The 11,753-nt window shown below is 45.0% G+C and overlaps 1 pseudogene across 1 annotated transcript; it reads left to right on the top strand.

Annotated features, from left to right (window-relative positions):
• Positions 1 to 3,293: 3,293 nt before the first annotated feature.
• On the top strand, positions 3,294 to 4,673 carry LOC307227918 (ras-related and estrogen-regulated growth inhibitor-like; annotated as a pseudogene). The gene is made up of 4 exons: positions 3,294 to 3,414; positions 3,528 to 3,584; positions 4,002 to 4,075; positions 4,216 to 4,673. The product of its transcript is annotated as a ras-related and estrogen-regulated growth inhibitor-like (transcript).
• Positions 4,674 to 11,753: the final 7,080 nt, after the last annotated feature.

Raw genomic sequence — 11,753 nt, 5'->3', positions numbered from 1 at the left:
CGAAACATCCTGGTACAACCAGTGACATCCAGGAAGAGACTGGATGACAAACGCAAATATAACTGTAACATCTGGAGAGACAGAGGACAGCCGGAGAGACGGTAACCGGGGTGGGGCAGGTTGGCAGCCCAAACCACAGCTTCTGAAAGGAAATACCAAATCAAGCTACAGAGACCACAGAGGAAGTATACCCCCAGGGGAGCCCGAGAGTATGGCAGGATGAGCACCCCAACCAGACAGACCTAAGGTTAACAACGCAGGACAACAGACAAACGATAACGAGAGTACAGTGCCTCTGTGGCAAGGCCTGCAAGAACATGAGGGGATTAAAGATACACCAGGCCAGGTAGAGATGCCTGACAGGGGAAGTCACGACACAGCGCACAGAAGCAGCTTCTGGTGAGACGCAGGCGGAGCCAGGCCCGGAGACAAACCACATTGCACAGAGCCTCCAACTGTCACACATACCCACTGCCAGCACTCTACTGGCTACCCCTTTGGCTGGCAGTGCACAGAACCCACAAGTGTCATCAGCTGCCTGCAACGTACAGGACCGCCAGAGCTACCAAGCAGCAACAACATCAGCTGACAGTGTTGGTGCTCCACCTGCCCGACCAAGGATCCAATGGCCCTGGTCCTCAAAGAGAGCTGAGTGGCAACAGCTTGATGAGGATGTGGACCAGATCTTGGAAGTGACAGCCAAGGGGGATGTGGACCACCGGCTGAAAACTATGATCACCATCATAGCAAACATCGCAGCTGAGCGATTTGGGACAAAGAACGTCAAGGCCGCACCATCGGCCTTTGCTCCAAACCACCAAGCAAAGAGAATCCAGCGCCTCAGGGAATAACTGAAATCGCTCAAAAGACAGTACAAGAAAGCAGGAGAAGTTGAGAAGGGTGGCTTAACCAATCTCTGGGCAATCCTTCGGAAAGAACTCCTGACCCTTCAGAGAGTGGAGAGCCACAGAAGGAGACGGAGAGAGAGAGCAAGGAAGAGAGCGGCATTCCTGGCCAACCCCTTCAAGTTGACCAAGCAACTACTTAGTCAAAAGAGGACTGGTCGCTTGACCTGCACCAGAGATGCCATCAACAACCACCTTCACCCAGACTTTAACATGAAGGAGCCCTGTCGGAGTGAAGTGAAGGCCGTGGTGAGGAGGGCAAGAGCTAACTCAGCGCCAGGCCCAAGTGGAGTTCCCTACAAGGTCTATAACAATGGCGAGAGAGGGCAGAGGGGATCTAGCTGTTCTGTGGTTGGATCTTACCAATGCCTATGGCTCAATACCCCACAAGCTGGTTGAGGTTGCACTCGATAGACACCACGTACCCCAGAAGGTGAAGGGCCTCATCCTGGACTACTACAGCAAGTTCAGTTTGAGGGGCTCCTCCAGCTCATTAACATCTGACTGGCAGCAGTTGGAAGTAGGGATAATCACCGGCTGCACCATCTCGGTGACCCTCTTTGCACTGGCAATGAACATACTGGTTAAGTCGGCGAAGGTAGAGTGCCGAGGCCCTCTCAGCAAATCCGGAGTAAGGCAACCCCTCATCAGAGCCTTTATGGATGACCTCACGGTGACAACAACATCAGTGCCAGGAGCCAGATGGATTCTCCAAGGGTTGGAAAAGCTTGTGTCCTCGGCACGCATGAGTTTCAAACCCACAATGTCCTTTGTGTTGAAGAAGGGGAAGGTCACAGACAGGTTCCGCTTCAGGCTGGGAGAAGACCATATCCCGTCAGTCACCAAAAGACCAGTGAAAAGCCTCGGGAAGGTCTTCAATTGCAGCCTGAAGGACACCGATTCCGTCAAGGCCTCCAGCACCGATCTGGAGAGCTGGATGAGAGCGGTGGACAAGTCTGGCCTCCCGGATTCAAGGCATGGGTCTACCAACATGGGATCCTCCCAAGAATCCTCTGGCTCCTGCTCATTTATGAAGTTCCCATGACTGTGGTGGAGGGCTTCGAGCGCAAGGTGAGCAGCTATCTGCATAGATGGCTGGGCTTCCATTACAGTTACAGTACACAATTCCATCACACATCACCCAGACTTTGTTGAGACCAGACATTATCTTGGTCTCAGAGACTACAAGACAGCTCATCCTACTTGAACTGACAGTGCCCTGGGAAGAGCGAATGGAGGAAGCACAATAGAGGAAGAAGACCAAGTACCAGGAGCTGGTGGAGGACTGCATTGGAGGACCAAGTGCATGCCAGTCAAAGTGGGCAGTCGGGGGTTTGCAGGCCATTCCCTCAGTGTCTAGATGGCTGTGGCTAAAAAGGAGTGAGTGGGGTCAGTAGCATGCTGCTTGGAAACAGGCCGAGGGTTGATCAACCTTGGTTTGGGTCACCTGGACGAGGGTGTCTGTTGCAAGACCGGAAACACCCAATGACTCCAGTATACAACACTGATGATCTGTGTCCAAGTTTGAACATCAGAAGATGTATTTAAAACTTAAAACTTAAACAATGGAAAATGATGATGGCACACTTAACTCTATTGATCTTGTTACCTGTATCAACAGAGGACCCGTTGGTCTGCTATTTAAAGCCTTGAAATCCACTAAAATGCTGGGATCACAACTTACTTTAACATTTACATTAAGATTTAATATTTAGATTTAACATTAAGTTTTTCATATAACTATTGTTAACAATTACATATAACTTGTTTTACATTCATTTCTCTCTCAAATGTGAGAAAAATTAGTTAAATGTAAGGAAAGAGACCTAAATGTTCAAAATATATCAACTAGAAAATTGTAACCAAATGTTCGGTGCCCCATATATCTGTACTTCTCCAGGGTCTATGGAAATGTAAGTATTCATAATTTGAGCTAATCTGTTCTATCACTCCAGGTATTTGCTCATAAAAATTTTAAACATTCAACAATTTGTGCAAATTCACACGTAGGATATCCAAATGGATTAATAGCAGTATTATTAGCAGCTGATTGTATTACTGGCAGTAGCAGAATAGTTGTATTAATGGTGGTAGTTGATCTGAATATCAAGGTTGGTGATATGCAGTAAGGCAGGCACAATATTTTGTAAGCAATGGAACTTGCTGCACACTTCCAATACTCCCCACCAAGTTGTTACCAGGGAGAGGAGATGACATCAACAGAGGGTTTTTGTGGGCAGTCTTTTTTTCTTCCTTTTTTTCGATGGAATTCTAGCAGTTATGTGAAGGGGGGGCAATAAGTTCCAGCACTCTGCCTCAAAAATCTTTTCACATGCATCCATGCTGAAGTAAATCATTTTCACTTATTTATCCGACTAATCCTCACCAATGGACAAAGATAGTATGTCCACAAACTTTGGATTACCTACAACTCTCCGGACCAGAGGGAGCCTTCCTCCCAGGACGGTCCGGGTCGTGATCTTGGGACAGGCGGCTGTCGGTAAAACCGGTAAAGAGCACCCCCACCCCTCGCCCCACTCGAATACGTTCAATGGGATGAATGTTATTTTAACTGTTTTCTTTGTTTATTTATTTATTTTTTGTATTTTTTTTTTGTTATAGCCATGGCTGTTCGCTTTATTACTAAAAGATTCATTGGGGAATATGACCCAACGTTAGGTAGGTTGCTCTTTTGTTGAGCGTGTTCTTGCACCGTGGAATTTTGTCACGTACTCATTGTGCAATCATGTTTAAAAAAAAAAAAAAAAAAAAACGCGGTGAAGACACTTTGAAGTTTATCTTTAAATGTGTATTATTTTTATTTTTGTTCTTGTATTTTAAACATATGTTTTTAAAATATAAGAATGTTTTAATTATTAGATGACATTAACGACTACATAAAAAAAGTAGTCGTTACTTATTGACGGCCCCTTACCAGTAGCGCCAGCTATTGCGTGGTGCCCCGCTTGAGGTCGATTTTTTTTAAATTATTATTTCCCAACCGAATGTATGTGGACCCGGATCATTCAACTTCAAACTCTTTTCTCACTGCGGTGCTTTTTTGAATGTGCTCCTGAATATTTCTCTCCCACGCAGAGACCATCTACAAACACGAAGTGTGCGTCGGAGGAGACGTCGCACACTTTGAAATACTCGACACTGCGGGCCAAGTTAGTTATTATCCTCAAAGTGTATCTAAAACTACCCAATAGCCCTAGTTTAAATGTGACACAGATAGACTATATGATGTAGTTGATACAATAAATCTGTTAGGGCAAAAAAATTAATTTCACTATATGCTATACTGCAGGAGGAGGACACCCTGCTGATTGAGGAGAAGATCAGGTGGGGTGACTGTTTCCTGGTGGCCTACTCTGTGATGGACAGGTGCAGCTTCAATGAGGTGATGCGCCTGTGCTTCCTGGTCAACCACATCCGCTCCCCGTCTGGTAGTGGGGCTCCACGCCGTGGTACCTCTGAGCCCCCTCCCCTCACGGTGGTAGCCAACAAGAAAGACCTGGAGTGCGACCGCATGGTGAGCCGGGAGGAGGGGGAGGGCCTGGCCGGGGCCCTCAAGGCATCCTTCCGGGAGATTTGGTGCGGGACAACTGGGAGGAGACGGCGGCGGCCTTCCACGGTCTGCACAATCGGGTGATCGAGCAGTTCGGAGCCGCCCCGGCTCTCTGCCGCAGGAGGGCGGTCTCCAGGCTGATGGAGAAGATCCCCCGGATCACATCCGGACCGCCCAAGAATCACTGGTTGCTCTAGAGGTCTCAAATCTTTTTCTTGTTGCAAGTAGAGTGGCTACAGGAGCCACATCTCTGTCCACCCCCCAGATGATGCGTCCGAAATGGTGTACTACATGTTCTTAAGTCAGTGAATACAAAGAACAATTGCTTTGTGGACCTACAACCCTAATACCATCATCATCGTAACTTCCTTTCACAGTACGTTGCGGGGTCGATGAAGGGACTGCATGGAAACATTTACCGCCATCTTACGCTCACAATTCATTGTGGGATACTCATTTCAGTGCAGTGTGCAGTGTTTGCGTACTATGATATTTCACCGGATGTAGTATGTTATCCTTGTACTCTGCATTTGCATTCTATTTAACATATTGTGGTCTCTCCCAAAATCAACACTAATTTGGCGTGCCAAACAATGTGCTACTGTGCCCTTTGGGATGCAGCGAGGGTCTCAACTTCAGTTTGTTTCCTTTGATTAGTCAGTCCCTGCCAACCTGATCACTCCATGACTCTCATTGTCTTCTCAGACCTATGTAATTTAAAAAAAGTTTCTAGATATAAATTCTATGACTCCTGATGTTGTTCTTGCTGGGAGATTAACTGACAATGTCGATGACAAACAAATGTTCTCGAACAAATGTATTGGGATGGAGGATTTTTCTCATTATAAAGCATTTCCTCACATTATGTCATTTAGCAGATGCTTTCATCCACCACTTACAAAAAGTACATTTGTCATAGTATCAAACCAACTGTATGTCACAGTTCTCCACTCACTCAATAAAACTTGTCAAATGTCGAAGAAATGGTTTTATTTCATGGTGAGTGGGTGTGCCAGCTTATATAATCATACCACATGCCCCCTTTGAACAACAACATAGCTAGATAGATAGATGGATAGATGGACAGATAGATAGATGCAGCCAAGATCTCAGTACAGAAATGCATATAATGTCTTGATGTTGTGAAACGATGTTAGAAATGTTGTTTGTTGTTTTGCTGGTAACCATAGAATTTAAAGCAAAGGGGCAAACAAAGACCAACCTCGAAAGATGAAAGGTACTGACGCAGCAACAGCCTTTTAAACTGTTCAAAAGTTTAGAATCAGGTTATAAATTGGATTTAGAAAGTTTATTGTTAGAAAATAGCATAAAAATATAAACATATTTTGATGACTCGAGGGCCTTCAAATAGCATAGTAAATTTCAATCGAATCCCAACATTCTTAAAATGTTGTCTTTTATAGTATCATTTATAGTAGCATACTTAAAAAAAACTTTATTTTACTGAAGTCAACCAGAAACATAGTTTTTGTATATCAGATATAGAATTTATATGATTTTTTTTTCACAAAATAATCTCACGGATTACCACTTAAAAATACAGTTATTGTACAATTTGATTATTTTGGGACTTTCAAAATAATTGATGACTTCTGTCAGATTAAGAAGAGGTTTTAACTTACTGCCGCGAGTCAAAGAGCAAAACCCTTGTCACAGAAACTCTTTTGACTCACACCTTGTGACGTTGGCTGGTCAAAAACAAGAGCCAGACTGTTTATGACAGCCATAATATGTTCAGCATAAAATAGGATTTAGCCGTGTTGGTTGGTGTGGGGTGTGGTTGGCTGGGGGGGCGACCAGGTTGACCCCCTGCCGGTTGAGTTCGGGTCCTGGCGACTTGCCCCTGGTGCCAGGTGGTTTCTGGCCTGCTGCGACCGGGGGGCGGGGGGCTGCCGGGTGCTTTCCGGGGCCCCTTGGAGGCTGCTCACCATCATGGGCATGGGTTGTGGTGCGGGAGGCAGCTGTTGGCCTTGCTTTCGCTGCGGGGCTTGTCTGTCGTGTGTGCCGGTGGAGATGGAGGGGCCACATATCTGTCTGTCTGCCAGCGTTGGCGGGGCTCTGTTTGACCTCGGGGGTGTCCTGCGCCATTCGCACTTGGCTACATAGGTGGGAACTCAGGGCTTGCGGCTCGGTGGGGACTCTAGCCGATTGCGGTATGGCGGCATGTTGGTGGGCATGGGACCTGGATCAGGGCCTGTGGTCTGTGCCTTATGCTCCTCTGGGCCATGCCTGGGTGTTACTCCCGGTTTCTCTGGGGGCTGGGGGGTCTTCCGTGGCTGCAGGGCATGGTGCTCTGAGCTTTCCTGCAATCGTGGAATGTCTTTACAGCTGCGGTACTCAAGGGTGGCTGCAGGGTCTTTTCTGCTACTTGGAGGCTCAATGATATAATTCCAACCTCATACACCAGAACTAGTGTAACTAACAAGTCCCGTGCACTCACCAGTGGACATATCTCACACACACACACACACACACACACACACACACACACACACACACACACACACACACACACACACACACACACACACACACACACACACACACACACACTCATCACAGGCACCCCCAACACCTGCTTCGAACACACCCCCCAACCCTCCTCATTACATCCTTCACCTTTACTCCCTTCTTAACTGCCATAGCTATCACAGGAAGAGGTCATGTGCCGAATTGAGTGTCCATTACGCACTCTGCATTACGCATAGTGGGACAGCGTTATTGCAAGCAGTTCTTGCTGACTAAAGAATGAATGAAGAGTTGAGAAGTTGAATTCCACTTGCCGATAAATTCTGTGCAAAGTGCAATGGCATAGAAATGCTCTGTGTTGTATGCCAAGCCTGCTGACAGCACAGGTAAAAATAAATACATCAATAAAGAAATAAATAAAAATAAAAACTGATTTAGCCAGTGCACTTTATTTTATGATCCAACTTGGAGTTAAGTAACAGGAGTTAAAAAAAAGAGTGCTGAAAACTGCTGCCTGGCTGCATGAGGGTGGGGAGACAGAGGGTATATGGCAGAGCACCACACACTCACTGTCAGATAAAGTTTGCTGCATGAGAAGAAATGATCTGGGGCCTCTCAGCGGGCCCCAATTGGAGGGCTTGGAAAGTGAAGATAATTTGCAGCCAGCTATTCCCAAACTGGGATAGACGTACCCTAGTGCGGGTAGTGACATCAAGATACACCAAAAAATTAAAAATGAAAATATAATTAACTATTTCAGTTCAGGGCTCGATAATAACTCGTGACCCGGGACACATTTTTGTAAAAATAAATTTGAATGAAAAAAATGTAAATAAAACCATTTTCCCATTAACTGGCAAAGACAAATTGTGCGGAGTACCCTTCTCGGCTAGCTGTTTGTTGAGAGAGTGCCTAAGTTCTGCTGGTGATGAAAAGTTTGACTCTGTTTTGAGACTCAGCTCCTGACGATTCACTCAGTAAAAATAATTGTTCGCCAGACTTCCCTGTTCCGAAGTTCCATGTAGCTGCAGGTCGCCTGCCAGTCTTTACACAGACTGTTAACATGGAGACAACTGCCTTGCATGGTATACAACATAGATATCCAGACGTCTTAATATAATCTCCATAAATTATGATAAGTGATTTTTTATTGTCATCGATTTTTTATCTATCATTTATCTATGTTGGTAAAATAAAGTATACTGTCAGTCAACATGCATGCATGAAAGCAAATATTTGTATATTGCCTAATCCTTTGAATTATCTTATTGTGTCTATTTTTGCCAAGAGTTACGAGGAAATCTAGAATCACTAGACTTTTAACTAATTATAATGTACTTATGAAGTAATGACAATGTCAAGAAACAACATTTTAAATTTGGGACAATCCATGTTAACTTTGGGATGGTTAAAATTGTTTTTCGGGACGGTGGTGAAAATAATTGGTCGGGAGCTATTCTGAGCCAACCTATTGTAGACCATTTTAACTTTTTGAAACTTCATGACCATTTGCATTTGTTTTTATTCTGTTGTGACCAAGAAAGTCCAGACCTGGGCCAGTAAAAAGTCTCGATCTCTGGACAACACTTCTATCTCTGGTCACAAAAAACTTGAAAAAAAAACACGGGCACCAAGCAGAGTCTGATGCGAAAGGGTTTTTTGTGTATCTGAGAGTCAAGTACAGCAATAAACAGCGAGTGAGCTCCGGAGTCGGACTGACAAACTGCACTGTTAGACCTTCTTTTATACCCAAGATGTTTTCCGTTTTTGGTTCCTGCCCTGCCCCTCTTGGGGCAGAGAGCCAGTTACCGTCTTGTGGGATGTCTCCCAAAGAGCCAATCACAGCCTTTGGGATACACCCATCTTTCCAGGGAATTCTTTGGGGACCCTGAAATAATGGTGTTTGTGTTGGGCTGGGCTGTGCAGGGTGATTGGTTGTTTTACCCTAAGGTTTTTAATACGCACAAATGACCGTTCGTGGGTGGGTTTGTATGTGATTACCCAGTCTCCTGTCTGCTACTGATTTTCTTAGTCATGTTAGTAAGTCTCTTTTCCTTTAGGTCATGTGGAGGTTGTCCTGCAAGCCATATGATGATTAACCACAACATTCCCCCCTTTGTGACTCTTAAAATCACACATCAACAGAGTAACAAAGTGAAAACAGTGACATGAAAACGGCGCGCTGGATATATGGTGCGACTCAGCAAGAAAAGGTGCACTAACACTAGGATAATGAAGATACATGCGCGCAAACAAACATAGTAAGTACACAAATACTACAAGGATACAAGTTGCCCAATAATATGGTGGGTGATGGGTGTAAGTCATACAAATCAGCATGGGAGGATGTGGAGGGTGTGGTCCGTGTGTGAGGTGTGAGGTTCAGTGAATCATGTGAGAACTATGGGTATGGAGTGTTGCATATATGCATTAATATTAGAGTGGTCATATTTTGTTATCAAAAAAATGTGTTCACCTTCAATAATATTTGTGATGGATAAAAATATAGGCATATTAGGGGCCAGCATATGTGGGGCATAGGTATGCTTCCAGTTGTGCATGATTATCTATCGAAACAATAGCAGAGTTAGTGGTGTCGTGACTATACAATCTGCCACTGTACGGGCTCTTCCATAGACATGTATAGGGGTTTACACGATGGTTGTTGGTGGGAATACTGTACAAGTGATAGGGATCCATCTGACCTGTGTGCTCACAAGCCTGGGTGTTGGTGGGGAGGCTATACAGGTGGTATATGTCTGCATGTCTTGCGGTCTAATTTCCGTCTATGTGTACAGGGAGCTGGCCTGTTAAAGCTTAATCAGTAGAGCTAGACAGCAGGAGGTCATTATTACTATTAATAGAACCATACCAATAGCAATCCCTATGCCTTTGAGGACCTTAGACCAGGATAGATTTTGTAATAGTTTCCATATAGTATCAGCCTGTGTGCTCCAATTGGAATGTTGTACATGTTCTTCCCTTAGTTGCTTCAGTTTTTTCAATGCTTCCGTGAGGTTGTTCTCTTCTCCTGCATGCATGGGGATGACAGTGCAACACTCATCTCCCACTATGTCACACACCCCCTGATCCTCGGCCAGTAGGGTTTCTATAACAAACAGATTTTGTAGGGTCATAACTGAAATGGCAGGCAGTTGTTCTCTTGCTCCCTCCAGAGCTTGTATAGTATAGTTACTATGCAATCTGGCTCTTGGTTAAACGTGACATATACCTGGGGATCTGGTATCCATTGAGTAGCCACATTTCTTTTTCTGCCTCTAGGTCCCTCTATCTCTCTCTGGCTCCCTCTGTCTGTGCCTGGTGTCACAAAATTTCCCTGTCACTGCACACCTGTCTCCAGTCAGTAATCTCACCACCTGTCTCCACCTTCCTCGTCACCCTCCTTGTATTTAACCTGGTCCTATTCACTCTGTCGGTGTCCAAAAGCATGTGCGTGCGTGTGTGTATGCATGTGTTGTGTTGTGTTGTGTTGTGTTGTGTTGTGTTGTGTTGTGTTGTGTTGTGTTGTGTTGTGTTGTGTTGTGTTGTGTTGTGTTGTGTTGTGTGATTAACGCAGCAGTGATTAAAGTGGAACCAGAATTTCTAAACTTTTACTTTAAGGGCAGTTCTGGTTGCTAATCAGACTTTAAACAGTCCCTCGCGCCTAGGTTGGTTCCACTTTCTTTTTAACACCATGACGTACACCCAGTTCCCTGGTTGTATTCTTTGTTGGTCTTCTGGGATGTCAGCCTATCTGTCGTCTATGGCACCTTTCACCTGTTTGAACACAGCTTTATGTATTTGTGTTAGATGTGATAGGTAGTGTTGGGATACCCTAAAGCGGATCCCTCCCAGGTTGGTTGATTTGTGGATCTTCCTCAATAAGACGGAGATGGGTGTGAAGCAAAATGTCCTGGGATCCCTTTATTACTGCTACTGCCGATATATCTGCCGGGTCAGTTCGCACAGTCTCGACCGACGACAAGACCAACAACAAAGACAACGACGACAAAAATGACAACCCTTTTAAAGTCCCCCATAAGCAAGTTGTCACAAAAGCATATATGAATCACAAAGAACTATGTACGTGCAAAAGAGCATGAGCATCCTGCATGCAACAGGAAAAGTACTGGAAACAATATGTGTGCGACTGGTCACAAAGAACTGTTTTTCCAACCAGAGGCGCCATTTTATAACAAGCGCCATATTATTTCTACCAGGCGCCATTTTATAACAAACACCATATATTATTTCTAACAATACCCCTTTTGACCTCATCAAGCATGAGGTCACCCTAAAACAGTCAACAAACATTGAACTTCTTCCCAGATAACATTTAAAACAAACAATAAACAATTCATGACAGTGCATGGCACCAGGAGTGATTGGCAGGGAAAACCCCATTTGTCTTAGCGGGAAAACCTGCCAACATCCGTATTATTGAACGCGTGGATGGCATTCACTCACCACCTGGATTGTTTACAATAACAAAATCTCAAACAAACAGCACAGACTATTTTACGACATAAACATACAAAAAATCATACACACAATAAACCATAAACAAATCAGGAGGGGAGCGCCTGGGGCCCCATCGAGGTGGACAGTCTGCTTCTGGGCAGGGGATGGTGATTGTCCCGTCTCGCTCCTCTATGACCTAGGAGAGAGGTTACTAGCACATCACCCTTGCAGCTAACAGTGAGTACCCCGAATCGGCAGCTGCCACCCATTCGTCAGGGGTCGGGCGGTGTCGTGGTACTGTTGGGATCTGGTCGTTGGCAGTCGGG

Source organism: Zeus faber (genome assembly GCF_960531495.2).
Source record: "Zeus faber genome assembly, chromosome: 3".
In the NCBI taxonomy this organism is placed as follows: domain Eukaryota; kingdom Metazoa; phylum Chordata; class Actinopteri; order Zeiformes; family Zeidae; genus Zeus; species Zeus faber.
This window is presented reverse-complemented; position numbering and strand designations above follow the sequence as displayed.